This window comes from Phoca vitulina, unplaced genomic scaffold (genome assembly GCF_004348235.1).
Source record: "Phoca vitulina isolate PV1807 unplaced genomic scaffold, GSC_HSeal_1.0 scaffold44, whole genome shotgun sequence".
NCBI lineage: Eukaryota > Metazoa > Chordata > Mammalia > Carnivora > Phocidae > Phoca > Phoca vitulina.
This window is the reverse complement of record NW_022589747.1, coordinates 11,219,180-11,235,611: the sequence shown is the minus strand read 5'-3', so window position 1 is coordinate 11,235,611 and position 16,432 is coordinate 11,219,180. Positions and strand designations below refer to the sequence as shown.

General features: G+C 39.5%; 1 non-coding gene across 1 annotated transcript; it reads left to right on the top strand.

Annotated features, from left to right (window-relative positions):
* Positions 1-6,953: 6,953 nt before the first annotated feature.
* LOC116648580 lies at positions 6,954-7,083 on the top strand. The gene has a single exon (XR_004302549.1). It is a non-coding gene; the product is annotated as a small nucleolar RNA SNORA33 (small nucleolar RNA).
* The last annotated feature ends 9,349 nt before the right edge of the window (positions 7,084-16,432 follow it).

Here is a 16,432-nt window from a genome sequence, read left to right as displayed (position 1 = left end):
CCTTACATGTGTTAGAATGGTTACTGTCAAAACGACAAGATATAACAATTGATGGTGAGGATGTGGAGAGAAGGAAACCCCGTGCACTGTTGGTGGGAACGTACACTGGTACAGCTACTATGGAAAACAGTATGAGGGTTCCTCAAAAAATTAAATATAAAACTACCAATCCAGCTTTCCACTTCTGGGTACATATCCAAAGAAAATGAAATCACAATATTGAAGAGATATCTGCACTCCCGTGTTCTCTGTGGCATTATTCATAATAGCCCAGACATGGCAATAACCTAAGTATCCATCATGTGATGAATAAAGAAAATGTTATATAAATGTTATATGGATATATACACACACACATTATGTAAACATTTCATATAAAACATATTATAAATGTTATGTAGCATATACATTATATATAATGGGATATTGTTCAGACATAAAAAAAAAAATCCTGCTATTTGCAACAACATGAATGGAACTTAAGGGCAATATGCTGAATGGAATAGGTCAGACTTAGAAAGACAAATACCATATGATCTCACTTATATGTGGAATCTAAAAGCATGGAACTCATACAAACAGAGAGTAGAATGGCAGTTGCCAATAGGTCCAAACTTTCAATTATAAGATGAATAAGTTCCAGAGATCTAATGTACAGTATGGTGACCACAGTTAGCAACATTATATCATATATTAGGAAGTTGCTATGAGAGTAGAGGTTAATGCTTCCATCTCAACAACAGCAAAATGGTAATTATGTGAGGTGAAGGATGTGTTAATTAACTTTATTGTGGTAGACATTTTGCAGTATATATATATCAAATCATCATTGAACATCTTAAACTCACATAATGTTATATGCCAGTTATCTCAATAAAGCCGGAAAAAATAACTAAAAACGCATATACTTGAAAAAAAAGCTTATGATATGATCCCATATGTGTAAAAGAGAAGAGAGAGATGCGTGAGTACGCAGCAGGGAAGAAGGGTGGAAGGAGAGAAGAGGGAGGAGAGAGTGATGAAGAGTGGAAGGATTTACACTATGATATTAGCAAAGGTACTTTCTGAGATATGAAGCCACAGGATGCTTAAATATTTTCTCTTGGCTTTCCTATATTTTTTAAATTTTCCTAAAAGAACTTTAAATTTTTTAGATTTTATTTATTTATTTATTTGAGAGATTGAGCACATGAGCAGTGGGGGGTTGGGGGAAGAGCAGAGGGAGAGGGACAAGGGGACTCCGTGCTGAGCGCGGGGCTCTATCTCAGGTCACTGAGATCATGACCTGAGCTGAAATCAAGAGTCAGACGCTTAACCAACTGAGCCACCCAGGTGCCCCTGAAAGAACTTTAATTAGAGGCCCATCCTTCAGGTGCTCCCTTCCTGTAGCAGGTATGTTCTGAGTTCCTAGACAGAAATGTGCAGGATGACCGCCCCCCCCCCCCACCGCCCCGCCAGCCGCGGGGGACACTGTCGACCCCAGAACTGCAACTATGATATTGGTCAGCTCTACCTGGTCCCATGGATCTAACTCGATGAAACAGTGCTCTCAAGGATTTTTAACTTAGAGTTTGGAACAGGAAACATTGACAGTAACTGTTACCTTTTGTGAATCCGAAATATGAAATATATAGCTGTTCTTAAAGATTTACTTTAAGGAACTTATGAAGTAAATAAAATACCAAAGTCTCTCTGATGAGGGAGCAGAAGGCAAGCTGAGGACAAAGCACAAGCTGACACCCCGCAGCACCCCCCCCTCCCCGCCCCACTGCTGCCAGGTGGGATCTGTGTTACCTTCCTCAGGCACTCCTCTCTGCCCTAACACTAAGGGAAGGAAAAAAAACAAATAGTTAACTCAGAGAGATTACAGTCCTGCAAGATGTGAGTCTCCCTTGGTTTACAAATGTCTTAGTGATTTACAAGAAAAAAGCATTCTTACCAATTACCTAACTTCCGGAAGGAAATGTAGATAGAATTAAATGTCCTTACAATCTTCAGCCCATTGACAAATACTTGAGGTAGTGGGAGAATCGCATTCCTCCAGGAAGCTCCCTACTATCTTAATGTTACTGCCTTGCTAGAGGGAAAACCAACCTTAACCTGACAATGGCAAGGCCTCCAGTATCTTGCAGGTCCTGTTTAGCATATGAAAGTTCTTTGGACACCTCCCTTTTCCTTACCTCCCCCAACCCCATGGTATATAACCAGCCACTCCTCACAACCACCGGGCAGCCACTCTTTCTGCCCGTGGGTTCTGTCCCAGGGCTTTAACTAAACCACCATTTTGCACCAAAGACTTCTCAAGAATTTTTTCTTGGCTGTAGGCTCCGGACTTCACCCCACCAAACCTCATCCGTATTCAAAACTACATCACTCTTACTCCTGAGAGCTTTTTCTGTATCCTTGCTTAATGAAACTCTGTTTGCTTTACTTGCTGTCTTTTGTCCTCGAGATTCATTCTTCGACTCCAGGAAACAAGAATCTTGCTCTCCCATTTCATCTCCATTGAAGTTAGATGAATTTCGATTGAGGAGCTCTTTCCCCCTCATCTTGAGCCTGCAGCATTTTGTATCGCCTTCTATACAATTGTTTATGTCTTGGATGGTGTCTTTTCTTATGTTGGGATTTCTTCCATTACTTGAAGACTGTAATTTTAAAGTTCACACTTAACAGGCAGGGACTTGAGTGACTGCAGATAGGTTCAGCTCTTCCTTCTCAGCTGTCGACAGACCCATGTGTGATGTGGATGATATTTTTGAGATATTAACCCAACATATTGTCACTCTTGGGATGCAATGGTTCCAGTATCTCGTAGCAACCACCCACCTACCCTCCTATTGAATCAAATGCATTCCTTGCTTCCCACAGAGGAGAGAGCCCCTCTGAGAATGCAGAAGTCCTCTAAAAGTTAGCGCTTTGCTGTTTGCAGTAGACAGGTTTTGCCTATCATATATCCAAGCCCGCAGTTTTAGATCCTAGAAACACTCCAGAAATCTCCCCTCAGTCTTAGGGGACTTCACACCCACAACAGAATACACAGTAGTAGCCCCTGGAATGGTGCAATTTGAGCCTCTTTTCCTGATACTTCTTACTGTTTAGGCATTTAATGGGTACTCTGATGTGGGCTCACAGGGACAGAACACTGAAGCTAAAGGAAATTACTAGCCAAAAAAAAAAAAAAAAAAAAGAGGGAAAGAATATTTACGGGTGCTGTTTAAAAAAGAATTCAAATCCGTGATAGTGATGTAAGATAGACGTTAGGGTTTGAAGCCAACGGCCAAGAAATAATTCTTGAGATGTCTTTGGTTCAAAAAAGGTGATTTTATTAAGGCACGGGGACAGGACCCGTGGGCAGAAAGAGCTGCAGTGGGGTTGTGAGGGTTGGTGGTTATATACCTACAAGTTGGGAGGGGGTTTAGGGACAGTGTAAGTCTCTAAGGAATTTTGGAAAACAAGGTCTTCAGGAGCTTGAGGGGACTTAGCTATTGTTGGGAAAAGGTCATTTATTACCATCTAATAAAACCTGAGTCGTGAGACCTTTTAGTGGGCCATATGCTTGGGGGATGATTGCCAACACACATCTTGGTGTGGGGGGTGGTTATAGATAAAGGAAGTTTCCAAAGGAATTTTTATACTTTAAACTAGACTTAGAGGATCCTGGGGCGGGGGGGAGGGGGGTTGTTGAGGGTCAGGCTAGGCATTGCTTTTTACCCTTAGCAAAGTATTAACTTCGAGGCGGTTGAGTCCCTAAAGGAATGTCACTCTCCCTGTTTCAAGGACTTGTCAGTGGGCTCTAGGTAGTAAGGAAATTTAATAATTTTTTCTTCTGCCTTTGTTTCCCACATCAGTAGGAGAGATGACACCATTGGTCAAGTCCCAAAGAAAATTCACCAATAATGCCAGTCCCAAGCCCCACCTAGCATACTCACATCGATGTAGATCCCTCCCCTAAAGTGACACCTCTTTTTTTCCCTCTTACAGAATACCTGTTGATTATTTCAAAGTCAGTAGTCCCTAGATCCAAGACTATTGTAGGTGTTGTGAGAGTGCTTCTCCCTGAGACGGTGTGACAGATTATCGAGGTGATGGTGACTCTGATGTTGGTAACTCATTCTCAAGAGTCAACATGGAATCCAATCCTTTTAATTAACTCTGCTAAGGGATAAACGTGAGGGGAAAGAAAGAGCTCTGCTCTCTTACACTCTAACAATGAACACGTCAACTGCCCAGTTATAATTATGCTATGTTGTACTGATTTATCAACAGTTGTTATAAAATTGCACAACCCAATTTTAAACATGAGTCCTATCTTGGACTCTATAAATCCCCCTCTGATATGGACAATCTTTTTCTGACAAATACTTCTGAGATTGAGTGGGAGGAATCCCCAGAAAGGTATTTTCATAATCATCCTGCAGTTGTAGATAGATTGAAAATGCCAGAATGTCTGAGATCAGAAGATCAGTGAGGTAAAAACAGAGTCACGAGGCCAAGTATAGAAATGTAGCGGGACTCAAAGCAGAATCAAAATGCAGTGATCGGGGGAAACAGAAAACCCAACTGTCTTAAGTCAGAAGCTGTGAGCACTTTCAGTGTTGCTGTGGGACCCATGTCTTTATTACATGGCTGTCTGAATGCCTTATTCCCTCAACATTCTGCAGGAACATTCCTACCAAGAATGTGATCGGGGGCCCTGCAGGGTTTGGCTTGATATTTAAGATTATGAGCTGCCACTTCTCCTCTGATAGTTGTATGCCAAAGATTAAAACAATATTTTCTCCCTCAATAAAGTATTTTGCTATTTTCGCTGAGGACAGTTTATCAAATGGACCTTCAATAGCTTCTCTTTGCAACCAAGTCCATGGTCCCCACACCATCTCCCATCAGAGCAAAACAGGCATCCGTCCAGGAAGGCTTGTGTCCAAGGCACAGTGAGAATGGTAATGTTCCTCTCTCCTTTTTCAAGTTAGCCTGAAATTTTTATAACAACTCTGTATTTCAAGGACCTTGCCGGAAAAAAAAAAATAGTTTTTGTTCTTGGTGTTCACTGAAAATTTAACAAACAGTAGGAGGTGATTTATTGTGCCTGGCAAGTGCAGAAAATAAACTACTTTGTTATTTTCATGTCTGAATACAAAAATCCATTGAGGCTATATATTTCAGACATTCTTGATGCTTACCATTATACAAGAAAAATTATTATCTTTACCTCTCATTCCAACAAAGATCAGAACAAGAGAGCTAAGCCAAGGCTTCTGAAAAACCAGAAACGAAGTCACCGAAACACACTAGCTGGCAACTAAATTGGGGAGGAAGCTGTGAAATGTACAAAATTGCAGATGTCAGCTTTGACAGGAAGCTGGTGATCAAACAATCCACATTTGTTTCTCTTTTATGTTCTCCCTGAGGAATTGCCTTTTAAGTACTATTTTGTTTTGTTTTCTAACTTAATAGCATACTCTATCCATGACCCATTATCTCCATCCAAGATGGAACAAAGAAGTTACAGGCACTTTCACCCCAGTTTTATTGAGCTACAAATGACAGGTAATGTGCATTGGTTTAAGGTGAACAACATAATGATCTGATACCATTTAGGGCGAAATGATCACCACTGTAAGTTTAATTAATACTTAACACTTCACATAGTCACAATTTTTTGTTGTGAAGAGAACTTTAAAGATCCAGTCTCTTAGCAACTTTCACGTACATGATACAGTATTGTTCACTATGGTCACTGTGCTGTATATTATCTCTCCAGAACTTATTCATCTTATAATTGAAAGTTTGGACCCTTTAACCGACATCTCCCATTTCCCGCACCCCTCAGCCCCTGGCAACCACCATTCTACATGGTTTCTATGAGTTCCATGTTTTTAGATCCCGCATATAAGTGAGGTTATATGGTATTTGTCTTTTTCTGACTGACTTATTTCACTTAGCATAACACTCTCAAGGTCCATCCATGGTATTGTAAATGGCAGGATTTCTTTCTTTTTTATGAATAACATTTCATTTCATATTGTCTATCTATCTATCTATCTATCTATCTATCTATCTATCTATCACATTTTCTTCATCCATTCATCTGTTGGGAGGGTTGTTTCCATGTCTGGGCTATTGTAAATAATGCTGCAATGAACATGGGGGTTTAGATATCTCGAGATAGTGATTTTGTTTCCTTCAGCTATATTCTTAGGAGTGGAATTCCTGGATCATATGGTAGTTCAATTTTTAATCTTTTCAGGAGCCTCCATACCTTTTTTCCCAAGTGGCTATACCACTTTGCATTCACATATAGTGATTTTTTTCTTTCCTTCAGCTCAGATGGTCATTCATTGCCTCCTGATTATGTCATCATATCAGCATTCGCCACAGGATGAAATATTCGGAAAGCCAAGAACACAGAAACAGCGAGAGAGCAAAGGCTGTTTCTCCTCACACTTCAGCTTCAGCTTGAACTTCGCCACACATACACTGATACTCACAAAGATTTTTACCAAATTCACATGAAAATGGGCCAATCAGGGAGGTGTAAATGCTATTCCTTCAAAGAGAAGTGTCATGGAAGACATAGTTATTCTTTGAAACTTTACAAAAGGACGTTGTGCTCTGAGAATCGATGTGTGCTTGCTCCCGATCCCAGGTGTTTGCAAGAGGTCGATGCTAGAAGCGCAAGGGAAAGGTGAGAGAGGTGGCCTCGTTTTCAAAAACTCATGGGATGGAGAAGGGAGGAGCAAACCCTTGCCTTCATGAAAACTCTGGTACTCATGATCCAAGAAAGTAACCATTAGTGTATCTGGTTCCAAACGTGCTCAAATGTCTCTCTACTGAGGGGCCATGACTCATGACAGAGTCTGCAGTTGTTCGCAGTGCAAGGAGAGATAAAATAATGTAATCGCACTCGAAGGCATTTTTAAGGCTGATTAATTTCCTTTAAAAACCATACTTTAAAGCCAGCCAATTAATCTGCTTACCTGAATGTGCTTCTGCAGAAATTTAGAAAATGCTGGCAATAGGAATGCCATGTTACGTGTCTTAAAAACCTTGAAGTTCTTAAGGTCCCTGAAAATGGCTGTAAGAAAAAGAAACAGGCAAACCATACTTTATTCCTTAATAATGTCTTTCTATGTTTTAGTGGTAACATATATTTTCAATAAGATAGTGATGACTGTTGATGATGAGTTTTGTTGGTGTTTTAACATCTGCACTTTGCAAAATAAAGAAGCTGGTGATGCTGAATTCTGGGAGCCAACCAAGTACCTTGCACAATGAGAATTCCATTTTCCATTCTGGAGCCTTTATCCCAAATCAATTCCATAGGCATCTCTGCAGGGGGTGCTCTGCATCATTATTATTTCAAAGATCAAGTAATCTTAATGTGCAGCCAGTGTGAAGAATTCTGAGCTTGGGGATGCATGGAATGCCATGCTTTCCTCTTTCTTTGTCTCTCTACTCCAGAGCATTACTGGGTAACTATTTCCTAGGTGTTATGAGGTATCTATTCAACTGAATCCTAAGACTCTAAAATGCAGTTCATGGTATCCTTTTCATCTCTTATTAAATCCTGTCCAACAACATTGTCTCTAAATGAAGAGCAGGCCTTCAGAAATTGTTGCGGAAAGAAGAGAGAAATATCTTTTTGACAGTAGGAGATTAAAGTTTAAAGGAGGATCCCAAGAAACATTGTTTTGTTTTCACAGAAACCGTTTTAAAAGGCCTTTGAACTTCCCTGAATATAAGTAAGCCTAAATGAAAAATTGGAGAAAATGTGGAAAGAATTTTTTGGAACATGAAACCTAGGAGAGGGGAAAAAAGCAAACAGATAGTCTAACAAGAAATTTAAGACAATATGAAAATTGTTACAATAGAACAATTCACCAAGTGCTACTACAATCCATAATAGAAGGAGTGCTTTGCACGGGTCCTTGGATTCCTCCTAATCACCCCCATCCACTGACCTGATTTTTAACATTCACTTCCTTGATTTTCTTTAAAATTTTAATGTCTAAGCATTTATGTAATAAGCTAAATTACCATGTTCATTTCTTTAGCCCTCCCTGTATCCATGCCCTTTATCAGTCAGTCCCACTAAGGTAGAGTACACGTCCTGGTCCATTGACTTTGGGCCTGGCCATTGGATGAGTGCTGGCCAATGGAATGTGGGTAGAAGTAACAAGGGGCCAGTTCTGAGCCTAGGCCTTAAGAGGTTTCATTTCTCTCTTTCTCTCTTTCTTTGTTTTTTTCTTTCTTTCCTTCTTTCTTTCGCTTTAAAGCTTTATTTTCTTAGGTAAAAAGAACACAGAATCTGTAGTTATTTAAAGAAAAAAATATTTCCATAAATAGTCATCATGCCCAACACACTTTTAGGAGGCAAAATGCATTATTACAATCTGATTTCCCTTTCCTTTTATTTTCTAAAAGCCTTTATTGAAATATAATTCATATGACATACAATTCACCAATTTAAATGGTACAATTCAATGATCTTTAGTTTATTTATTTTTATTTTTATTTTTTTAAAGATTTTATTTATTTATTTGACAGAGAGAAAGATAGCGAGAGCAGGAACACAAGCAGGGGGAATGAGAGAGGGAGAAGCAGGCTTCTTGCTGAGCAGGGAGCCCGATGTGGGACTCGATCCCAGGACCCTGGGATCATGACCTGAGCCGAAGGCAGATGCTTAACAACTGAGCCACCCAGGCGCCCAATCTTTAGTTTATTTAAAGGTATTTAGTTCATTGTACATTCATCATCACATCAATTTTAGAATGTATTCATAACTCTAAAATAAAAAAATCCATGCCCATTACTCCTCATTTCTCCCAAGAGGCTCATGTGTTCCTGCTTGCTCTCTTGTACCCTAGGTTGGCACACTAGTTTGAGAAGAAGAGGAGACATGTACAGAAAAGAAAAAACCAACCCGCAGCTAGAGCCCTGTAACTCAGAGCCCAGCAGAGATCAGCCAACCCTCAGCACACCCACAGACATGCAAGAGAATAATGTTATGTTATAGACTACTAGGACTGTGTGGGGTTTTGTCATGCAGCAATAGCTGATTGATATAGGTAAGCCACAGACAGAAAATATTTACAAACAGAGACCAGAAAAAGCACACTCACAGCTAAAAAATACAGTTTTAAAAACCTAACTTTTTTTTGAAGATGGAGAAAACACTTAAGCAAAGATTTCATCAAGGAAGATAAACCGATGTTGAATCAGCACATGCAGAGATACTCAACGTCATTAGTCATGAAGGAAATTACAAACTAAAACCACAATGAGATACTGCTACAAACTGATTAGAATGACTACAATATAAACAAACAAATAATTCAACAATACTGACTATTGGAGAGGATGCAGAATGATGAATTGCTACAACCACTTTGGAAACAGTTTAGCAATTCTTTATAAAGTGAAATATACATGTAGCCTATGAAGGGCAATCCCACTCCTAGACATTTCCTTGAGAAAAATGAAAATAAATGTTCTCACAAAAGCCTGTGTATGAGTGTAGCCACTTTATAATCACCAAAAACTGGAAGTAATTCAAAAGCCCATCAACTGGTGAAAGCATTAACAGACCGTAGTACATTCATACAGTGGGATAATATTTGACATTAAAAAGAAACGAAATATTGGGGCACCTGGGTGGCTCAGTCAGTTAAGCATCTGCCTTCGTCTCAGGTAGTGATCTCAGGGTCCTGGGATCAAGCCCCACACTGGGCTCCCTGCTCAGCAGTGAGTCTTCTTCTCCCTCTCCCTCTGTGATCTCTCTCACTCGCACTCTCAAATAAATAAATAAAAATCTTTAAAAAAAAAAAAATGAACTACTAATTCATGGATAGCATGGATGAATCTTAAAGACATGCCAAATGAGAGAAGTCAGGCTCAAAGAGCTACATAATTTATGTGAATGTATTATTAGTTTTTCATTAGTTTAAGAATATTCCTCACCTTTATCCAAATATATATATTCTGCACCACGGTTTTCTCCTCTTTTTCTGGACTCCAATTGCTCATATGTAAGATTTTCTCACTCAGTTCTCCATAAATTTTTATCTTCTACCTTCTGCCCTTTTTTCCCTCAGTTCTTTCTGAATATTTTTGTCTTTTATCTTCCAGTTCACAAGTTCTCTCTTATTTTGTGTCTAAAATGCTTTGCAACGACGTGGATGGAACTGGAGGGTGTTATGCTGAGCAAAATAAGTCAATCAGAGAAAGACATGTATCATATGTCCTCACTGATATGAGGAATTCTTAATCTCAGGAAACAAACTGAGGGTTGCTGGAGTGGGGGGTGGGGTGGGAGGGATGGGGTGGCTGGGTGATAGACACTGGGGAGGGTATGTGCTATGGTGAGCACTATGAATGGTGCAAGACTGTTGAATCACAGATCTGTACCTCTGAAACAAATAATACAATATATATTTTTAAAAAAAAGAAGAAGAAGAAGATAGCAGGAGGGGAAGAATGAAGGGGGGGATATTGGAGGGGGAGACGAACCATGAGAGACAATGGACTCTGAAAAACAAACTGAGGGTTTTAGAGGGGAGGGGGTGGGGGGATGGGTTAGCCTGGTGGTAGGTATTAAAGAGGGCATGTTCTGCATGGAGCACTGGGTGTTATACGCAAACAATGAATCATGGAACACTACATCAAAAACTAATGATGTAATGTATGGTGATTAACATAACATAATAATAAAAAAAATAAATAAAATGCTTTGAAATTCATCCTCTGAGTTCTAAATTTCAGTTAATATATTTTTCCAAGTGTTTGTTTTCTTTTTAGTAACTTTTACACTTTCCAGTTACCTGCTAAAAATTTCAGCCAAGATTTCATCAGAAGCATAGTTATAAAACTTTGGGATTTGGTAACCACCTTGTCTGTGGTCCTTTATCTTTTCCTACCACCTGCAGTTTCTGCTGAGTTTTGTGTGTGTTGTCTTACTTCTGCCTATTCCTGTTTTTGTTTTCTTTTTTGTCAGAAATTATATTTGCAAGTTGTTTTTAAAAAACTAAATTCAAGTCTAGAGAGGATTTACATTTGCTTCTCTCAGGATCATCTGACTGTCGTATCAGAGAGTGAGATGATCTGAGGTTGTAATCTGTGCGAAGACCGGGATACTCTTAGTTTACTCTTAGTCCTGCTGTGTGGGCTGTCCCTCAAGGTTTCTTCATGACTTTATTTGCCAATTCGTGCCTTCAAGCATATTCTATTAGTATTTTGTCAAGCTTTAAAAGATGTCTTCAGTGACAGGTTGGTTTGAATTACTTACTCCACTATTAACAGAAGCACAAATTCCCAATAGATTTCTAAATATAAGTATGTTCAAAGCAAATCACGTGATGTCCCTGACACCAAGGCCAGCTTCACTGTAGTCTTTCCTGTCACAGTGACTCCATCCTTCTAGATTCTCAGGCCAAGTCTTGGTGTCTTCCATAAGTCCCCTTTTTCTCTCACACCCTGACCCGTACTGTTAACAGAGTATTGGGTCTATCACCAAAATATATTCAATAATGCTGTGTGACAAGCAGCATCAGGACACTACAGTAATAAATATGTATCGTCTTGCTCATGGGTCTGCAGATGTGCTGTGGCTTGGCCGACCGAGGCTGGGCTCGGGGTGGCTCCCCCTTCAAGCTGCAGTGTTGGCTGGGCATGGCTCCTCGCTGTGAGCTGGGCATGGGTCTATGACAAACATGCTTATTCTCATGACGAGTTTGAAGGGTCAGCAGATACTTGGGGGAAGTTCTTCTCAAAGTGATGGCAGAAGCACAAGAGGGCAAACAGAAGCACGTGCTGTCTCTTAGGCCCAGACTTGAACTGGTGCATTCAGGTCCATCTACACCCCATTGACCAAAGTCACACAGGGGACCCCAGACTTAGGGAACAGAGAAGCACATTTGACCTCCAGCTGGAAGGGCAGTAAAGTCACATAGCAAAGGGCTGGGTACAGGATGGGGTAAGTAATTCAATTTACCAAAAGGTCCCTAATAATTATTTCTGTGAGCCACCTCCTTGTACTGTCTCATTCAGTGAATCTGCTTCAGCTACTTTGGCCTCCTTGGTGTTCCCTGAACATACCAGCCTTGCCCCTTGGGTCCTCACACTGGCTGTCCCCTCTGCCTGGACCACTATTCCCCATGCAGTCATCTGTATGGCTTTCTTCCTTATTTCTTTCAGGTTGGTATTCAACATTTGACTTCTCCCTATTTAAAATTGCATTCCCTCCATTCTGGCATGTCCCTTATCTTGCTTTATTCTCCTGCTCTGAAGCACTTTTACTTTTGGGCAAACTGTGCCTTGTTGTGATTGTTGTCTGCTTCCCTCACTAGAGGATAAGATCCACAAACTTAAGAACTTTTGCTTATTTTGTGTACTGAGGTATTGCTTTTGCCCCTCGGGCACTCAATAGCTACTTAGAAATATTTGTTCATAACTCAAAAGTAATAGAAGACAGTGCAAAATGAAAAGCAAAGACAATTAGAAATTCCAAGAGAAGCAAAGAAGTTGTACATTATAGAAAATATAATCAATTGGATCTGGAGCAAGTAATATTTTCATAGTCATATTACTATAAATACCATTTATGAATTTAAGTAAAAATAGTAATTTAACTACAATAGATGTTCTCTTAACTGGCCTCAATATAATTGACTTGACAGATTAATTGACACCCTCCATTCCATCTGCAAATTATACTGACTAATTCCCATGCACATTGAATGCAAGCCCTTAGCATGTCATTTTCTAGCACTGTGTTTCCTTGGACAAATATTAACCATTTTACCTTATTATCTTCATCTGTAAAATGAGGATATTGAAGTATAATTTTCAGGAAGACAAAAGCATGAGCCTTGTACAAATATGAAATGAACATGGGTCAAAAATTTTATTGAACTTGTTAAATAAGGAGTAAAACAGTAAGATATTAAACCAGTTTAAAGAGAATTTGAAGACACACACACACACACACACACACACACACACACAGTTTAATGACTAGAATATTAGAATAAGATTGCTGGATTAAACACAAAATTGGTAATGTCCAACACAACCACAAACCGTAAACTTTGGGGTTATTTCTTCTTTCAAAAATAAATTATTGGCATCTCTATCAGGCAAAAAAAAAAAAAACAACTATAAATTAACCTCTTCCCCTGCATGTTTGTAAAATAGCCCAGTTAATAGAATGTCAAATCTCAGTGTTGTACTGAAAGAACACCTCATCGTGTCTTCTGGGTAATTTCAAATTTCAGGTTCTTTTTCTGATAGGGACAATAGTAGGAGTTACGTATTAGAACTCTTAAGAGTTTTAAATCAGTAAATATGTCTGAACACTGGGAGCAGGTCCTGGCGTGCGGTCAGCTTAGTGCCTGCCCCCCAGGACAGGAGGCACAGAGTAGCAAGTGAGTCCCGAGCTGTGTACTTGCACTCCCACTGGGGACGTCTATGCTTTTCCAAAGTCACTGGGTTTATTTCCAAACCTGTTCATTCTAATTGTATTTATAGTGGTAATTCTTTGATTTTGCTTCGTGTTACAAAAACTAATGAAATAAGTCTGTTACAAAGAGTTCTTTGTTTCTAAAGAAGTAATGTTGAAAAATTTGATAATAACAAATCACTAAAAATATACTTAAAAATCTGAAAGACACTTGTTAATGCCCTGGGGGGGGGGGGGTGGAAACCAACCTCTAGAATAATACTCAGTTTGCCTTGCAAATGTTTTTAATTTTTGTACCACTTTAAAGAAACCAAAACTAGACATCAGTCATAGAAGATGTGTCTTGGGTTTGATTTTTTTGCAAGAGCCACACTGAAGGACAAGTCCTTGACCCTGCATCAAAAGATCATTTGCTTTCAGTTAAAACGAAACACTTAAGAAATTCTACATGTAATTTTTATGAATACCTGCTTTTTCCAATTAAATCATCAACTACTGGTTCTGATTATGTTGGTAAGAAGATCTCTACAATATAGGGGAAGGGCAGAGGAATTAAGTAAGGCTAACATATAAGAGAGCTAGATCCTCATCTATCACAGCAATTAATGTATAGAAAATGTCTCAAATTGATAAACCAGAAAATCATAGTAAAGACATACACTTGGAGATGTGGGGTTAAGTTATAAGGTATCAGCACAAGGACTAAAGTGTTTGCCCATACAGTGTAGGCCTATTAGCTGGAAGGCTAGGAGCAGGAGACTATTACATTGTAATACTCTAGCACTATTTAGTTATTTTAAACATGTGCATATATTCAAAAAAAATTCTTCCATGAAATCATTCTTTACATTAATTTGAGGAAGAAGCCCTGAAAATAGCTTATGTAGCCTATACCATCTCTTGTAGTCTTTAAATAAAGATATAACTCTTCCTTCATTTCCATCAAATGGCCTGTTCTGCTAATCAAAGCCTGCTCTCTTTTTATTCTTTTAGCCTATTAAATTAATATTGTTTGTCATCTTTGTATTTCCATGATAATTATCTTTAATATTTACTACCTGTGGTGGTCTTAAAATATTTCCACAAATTTCTGACACTCCTCTCTTCCAGAGTCGGGGAGCTTAATTCCCCTCCCCCCTTAAAGATGGGCTCATGAGGACAAGACAGTGAGGCAGAAATGAAGGAGTGTGACTTCTGATAATAGATCATGAAAGCAATTTCAGCTTTCTTCTTGCACTCTCTTGGATCACTTGCTCTGGGGGAAACCAGCTGCCATATTAGGAGGATGCTCTAGCTGACCTGTGGAAAGTCTCACATCAGGAACTGAGGCCTCCTGACAAGAGCCTCCTGAGTGAGTTTGGGGGCAGATCCTCCAGCCACATTCAAGTCTTCAGATGATCGGTAGCCTGGAAAACACCTCGACTGTACCATCTGCGAAAACCTGGGCCAGAATCACCCGCTAAGCCATGTCCTAATCCATGATCCACAGAAGCTGTGAGGTGACACGTTTGATATCGTACGCTACTTATTTCTGGGGTAATATCTTAGCACAGCAGTAAAATAACTAATACACCATGAAAACCACGTGAATACAGTCCATCTGGCTTTTTCTCAAGAAGTACTCCAATTCAAAAGACATGGATATTAAACACTTTTGATTGAGGAGAGAGGAGCAGTTCCTCTCAGATTGGAATGGAGATCACCCCAGAAACACAGATTATGCAAAAAGCACCAGAATAATACCTAACACTTACGTAAGATTCATTATAGCTTTTTCAGGCTTAGACTCTTTCCTTAAGTCATTGGCAAGTTAAAATATCACAGTGTAACTGCTGGTGTTTTAAAATTTGTCTCTTCACCATTCTTTTTTCTTTTTTTTCTTTTCATTGTTCACTTGCTTAGTTGCCCAAAGTCATTGGCCACACCTGAATTATAACCTCAGAGAGGAAAAATAAGGAACTCTGAGGGGCAGCAAGGCTGTAGGTCAGAAATGGTCCTCAGGTCATATTATGGAAAGCACTACCGAAGCGGAACTCGCTGTTTGCTGTGTGGTTTGTAAATGATGCTCTCTCTCTCTCTCTTTTGCTAAAATTCCAAATCTCACTCATAGAGACTTCTAATATTTACATGGTCTTTTCAGTCTTTAAAACAAAGGGACCAAAGGATAGACTGCCAGGGGAGGATGGAAGAACAGAGAAAGGTACAGAGAGACAACACAGAAGGGAGATAGAGAAAACACGGCCACATTCATGCAGGAGGCAAGCCAGCTGATTCTGACAAGTGGTCTCCATGAAGGGCTCTGCAGAATATGTTCAACATGAGAATTTCTGTGACTCACCATACCTTTGACTGTCATCTTTTTCCTACCTCAAAGGTGGTTTTTACTTGCCATTTCATATCATCGATTCATACATTATGATTCACTGTCATCTGCCATTCATTGCAACTACTTTGGAATGACTCTCTTCCCTACAAGTCTCTTTCCCATAAACTCAAACATTTTTATCCTGTTTACCCATATGTGTTAGTCTGTATTTTCCCAAATCTGACCCAGTTATATTTTCCTTGCATTTCTTCCCACAGACTAAGTATTACAAACCCTCTCTATGCAAGACTTGCTGGTAAAAATCTTTGATAAGCTGTACACTAACGGCATTAGTCAGGAAGTATTACATTTCAAGTGACAGAAATCAAACTCCAACTCAGTCAAGCCTAAAAAGGACTTTATTTGCTCCCATCACAAGGAAAGGCAGGGGTGTTGCTGGGGACAAGTGGAACAGGGATCTTGACACGGCCACAACTCTGCCCTTGTTTGCTTTGCTTCTCTGCTTGTGGATTTCATTCTCTCCTACTGCCAAAGGGCTCCATGCCATGTGCAGAACATGAAGAAAGTGGTTCTGTTGTTACATACTGACAGGGTTGCCAACAGAGAGGAAAAGGATCTTTAACCTTCAACCAGAGTGAAAAATTCTGCAA